This window comes from Candida tropicalis (genome assembly GCF_000006335.3).
Source record: "Candida tropicalis MYA-3404 genomic scaffold supercont3.3, whole genome shotgun sequence".
Lineage (NCBI taxonomy): Eukaryota > Fungi > Ascomycota > Pichiomycetes > Serinales > Debaryomycetaceae > Candida > Candida tropicalis.
In genome coordinates this window covers 1,023,198-1,028,621 of record NW_003020055.1, presented here as the reverse complement: position 1 = coordinate 1,028,621, position 5,424 = coordinate 1,023,198, and positions in this window count along the sequence as shown.

Genomic DNA, 5,424 nt, shown 5'->3' with positions numbered 1-5,424 from the left:
CGCTGTTTGCTTCGAAGCCGTTTGAATTGACGTTGGGTTTTATCGATTTTGTGCTCTTCCCTGCATACGTTTTGACCGCTTCATTAGAGGGCAGCAATTTTTGGCTGCGGTTTTTGAATTCTTCCCAAAGATTGTCGGACAAATTTAAAATCGTCTTCCAGCGGAAAGATATAACACACGCCATCTCTAGATAACTAGATATGAAATAGAAGATTGAAGATTTATGGATCCAATAATAAATTTTAAAAAATCGCTCAATGTAATAAATCAAAGTTTCTTTTACCACGTGATAAAATACCCTAAAGGGTGTTGAATTCTATGAATAAAATTTAAAGATGTAATTTGTACCAATTAAAGGGTCATCAGAGAAGGTTTTTCCCACCTGTAATATGGCAAGCAACGGAGTTAACTAAAAACCAACAACAAAAAGGGATACTTATAGTAGTCATTACAAAAGAAAGTGGGATACTTTAGATCGGACTTTATCTACCGTTAGCACAATGATTAGTTCCAAAACACTTTTGAGTTTCTTCTTGTGTAACTAAATTCAGAACTTTCAATAGGGGTCGGGGCAATACTTCCTTGGATTCTTTTATTATTAAAAATAATCAATTGCGTTATTATTGTTATAATTTTTAGTGATGAAATAGTAGAAAAGAAAAGAAAAGATTAAGATATTACATTAGTTCGATATCTATGTCCGTGATGTTTAACAATTGAGAATGTTCGGCATTTTCAGGTTTCAGCTATATTTATCTTTTTTAGTCTTAATTTTTTCTAGATTTAGATTTAGTTTTAGTATATATTTTGTTACTGACTCAGGTAACCTACTTTACAGGGTAACCTAGGTAAAAATACACAAAACAAAACTAGACTTTGCAATGGCAATGGCAATGGCAATGGCAATGGCAATGGATTAATGATATCATAGGTTGGTAACAAGGCAAACTTGAACTAAATCACAAATGTGAATCTACATCTCTATCTCTTTAGCTACTCCAAGATTTCTTACATAGCAATGCTATGTGACAAAGAGACAAAACTTTGACGAACTAGTAGATTCACTTGGTTATTACCACTGTCGTAATTTCTGAATAAGTTGATTTAGTCTTACAAAACAGAATTGGCATTCCTCGTTCCGTATTAGTAGTTCCTCTGTAACCGTGGAAAATAAACTCCACTGGATCTATAATGAAAAATTTTTTTGTTATTTCTTTTTTTTAGTGAATCTGAGGGTTTTTGGGGGATATCAAAAGAGTCATTTATGTAGAAATCGAAATCAATTGGCAGGAGCCAATCGGATTACAAATACTTGATTAAGATTTAGATCTTTCAAAGGGGTTCGTAATAGGTTTCTTGCACTGGCTGATCACGGGACTCCGCTACTCTAATATTTCGCTTTTCCCCGAGTCTAAATGTACCATCTACTAATCAATGAATATCTTTCCAGAATAAACGTTGGAAGAAAAGAATTGAATAATAACAATAATAATATATATATGAAATGGTGGCGAATAGCGGCAGATACATGAACAACTAACAATGCAGAGTATGATCTAAATTAAACTAAAAGAGCAAAAAAAATCCCACCCAAGTACAGATCATTTAACGCGGTAGTCTTGTTTTACATAGTGGACTTTAATATACTAAAACAAAAACAACCGTGACCCTCTGTACATTACTAAACAGTTAGTTCTTGAATATACAGCAACGACAAGGCGGGTATAAGTGACTTATAATTTATGACTTTATCTCCATTCACAAGATTTACTATCACTTTTAAAACAAATACCGATCTAAACTAGATTTTTTTTTTTTAGTTCTTGAATTTAGTATTCCTACATTTACTAGGACTCATAGTCAACTACGAGATATTTCCCTACATCAGAGTTGATGATTTGAACAACACGAAAATTTCATGACTTTATAGCGGCTAAGTAGTCCATACTCATGCGTATAGTGTTTCACTCTGTTTTTTTATATGTTGGAAAGAATTAAAATAAAACACAATAAAATATGATATTTATATTATCATTCATTTACGTTTGACCAGTTCTCTATTGTTCAGTTCAATTGTCTATTCAACTTTCTTTAGTTTGTAATTGATACTTTTGCTTACATAATCGGCGGTTTCCAAGAAAACCAGAATTGGATGCTAGAACAAACAAATGGGATGAATAAATATATATAAATGCAACCTCAAATAAATAAATTGTTCTCTCAACTCAAGAGACGTAATAAGAAGACATAGTGATGATTCTACAACTAACCACTCAGTGTAGTCATGTGAGGATGAGAAATAGAGAAGGTCTGTGTCAAACAGCAAGGTGATCAACTTACATTTCTATTCCTCGGCTATTGCGCTTTATTCTCTCCACACATTGTAACTTGAATCCACAAAAGAATGTATTGAAAAACAATACCAGTAATTATTATTTAACTGCAAACAATAGAGTATATGTAATAATAATAAATATAATGATAATAATTGAGCAATTATATATACATATATATATAAATATGACCCAAATGTGGGTTAATCGTGTGTAGCTCAATGATAATATATCCATGAATAAACCTTCTTTTTTTTATTTTATTTTATTTGTTTATTTAGGTTAACAAAGGAAGCAGAAGGGGGGGGGGGAGGAAGAGGAAAGGGAGGAATATCTACATGAAATAATGAATAGAATTCGCCTTAAATTGATAAATGAAAACATAGTTTAGTGAAAGTTTTCCAGATTTTATACTTTCCTCTTCATTTATCAACCACATGTTCATTCTAATTGTTTATTACGTAACGGTACCAAGTATTATGTCCAACTTTGTTAATATAAATAATAACTCAACAAAAGTCTATTATTATACTTGGTTGTTACACTTGATAATAATAATAGTCTTTTAAGAAAAAAAAGTTTAATGTTGATTTCTTCTATTCACTGCTATTGCTTATACAGAGAAAAAGGTCCCACTTATTTTTACACTCAAGGGCTGAGTTACTTCATTGTTCTATCTTTGAATTGAGCTGAGCCGAACTGAGTCAAACTGCAACATAGGAATCCACTGTAATCATTTTCTACCATTTAACGATAATAATAACAGAAAGGAAAAAGACCCCTAGAAGTATTATTAATAATACTTATCCAGCCCCCCTCGTAACTGATTTTTACTAATCCTTAGGTATAGAACCGGTTAATTTCTTTGTTAATTATCGCCAAATGCCAACCAATCAGCCTAGTTCTTCTTCGTCTGTAAGTTTGCTTTGTCAATTAAGTTTCTTCGCTTATGTACTATACTACTACTACATGTTTGTTTCTTTTTCTATTTACTGGCAAAGTAATCGGCACAATGGAAAGTATCAATTCAAACAAAGCAACAAAAAAGCTTAATGTTATTATTTCTATTTATAAATATCCAAACAGATATAGCAAGAATAAGGAATAAGCACAAACAAGAGTAAGTATTAAACTTTAGAGTGAACATCAAGAGAGTAGTATTCTAAGATTACTTGTCTCCTTTTGGAGTCGTATGGTACAATTGAAAGTAGATGTACATATATCTACATTATCCAAAAACAAGTTCGACAAATAGAAAAACCTTCTCTTCCCCCGATTCAAAGGGTTAGTAACCATTAGATATATGGTTCTTAGCATAAGTTCATTCATTGCAACAAATGGAATATGAGTTGTTTCTTTACAAGAATAATTATAATACCTTTTTTCTTAGTGTTTGTAAATTATCAATACTGGTATTCCAACCAAAGAGAATTGGGAATATGTAGAAAGTTTCCTAACCGTTGGGGGGATTTATTGGAAAAAGCAAAATAATAATACTCTAGAATTGTAACATTTGGAAGTTTTTTCCAGTTGAATATTTTTGACAACTAAATGACCACTTTGCAAAGAAAAACGCAAAAGATCATCATCATTGGTTTTGCATTAATTAGACAGGGTTACAGTATTAAACACCTTGCAATAAAAGAAAGAAAAAAATGAACAACACCAAGAACAAACAAAATAATAAGGAGTGGAGGGTGTGTGTGGTGGCAGTACAATAGGTACAATTTCTCTTTTGAATTATAAACTTGAATGGAACATCATTTTATTAATAATATTGTATGGGAAGAAGAAGACAAGATAAAGGGAATAGGTTGGTATACGGTTTAATAACATCACCTGGAATGTTTACGCACGACCTCACCAATATCACCACAATCTCTACCGCTACCACTACCACTACCAGTTGAAAACCCTAAAAAAGATTATTCAATTAAGGAATTAGGCAAATGGTTACTTTCTTTTGCTTCAAACTGCTTTGAACTTAGTTTTAAGTTATTAGACTATGAATGAATGAATCAAGTATGAGAAATTTTATTTTTATTTAGATTTTATTTGGTTTTGTTTCCAATTGATTATTGTTTCCTTTCATTAGGTTACACAAATTAACTATGATGAAAATTTTAACCGATTTTACATTGCTTGCTTATTTTTTGGGTATCACAAGTGGGAAAGCTTAAAACAATAACCAAAAGTCAATGAAGAAAGAAACAACGAAATTATCATGAGCCGTATACAGTACATGTATGTGTACTTATAGGTATAGGTATAGTTATACATATGCATATGCATGTGCATATATTTATATGTAGGCTTACACTTAGACTTTGGTCACAAACTAAACAACATTGAATAACACATACTGCATTGATATTTAATCTATTCTACGTATTTGATAATTTACATTTGAATGTATATCGACTTAATGAATAGGCAATACAAAATTATAATCTTACATTCATACATACATTGCCCATCCTGTACTTGTGGACTCTTTTTCTTTTTCCTTTTTCTTTTTTTTTTTTTTCAATTTTACACTTTGTATGTGCATGCTTCCTGTCCTTGTTTTTAGTTGTTCTTACTGCTGTTCTTCTAGTTGGTAATGGGTTTGGTAAAGTTGTGAATTCTACATGGTTATTACACAAAATGTATTTCCTTTCTTTCTTTTAATAATAATTGAAATTTATTTTGTGGAATTTATTGTTTAAAAAATTTCATACTAAAAAGGAACAAGTAAAACAGGTAAGAGAATAATGCTAATATTAATAATAAATATAAATATATAAATAAATATATAAATCCAAGGTATCAAAAATGAATATAACCATCAAAAATAAAAAAATAAAAATCCAGATTCATTTTTATTCTTCATTTCCGTTCATTCTTTTTTTTTTGTTTTGCTTATAAGTCAAGATCTTGTTTCAATTTGGATTCAACTATTACATGCATATGATTGATCTATTGTAAAACCCACTGTTATTACTATCAACTGCAACTAAATACATTCCAAAATATTATTTGTATTTAACTGGTGTGGAATTAAATTATCTAACTTATAGTTATATAAATCCGACATTTTTTGTATTCAGTT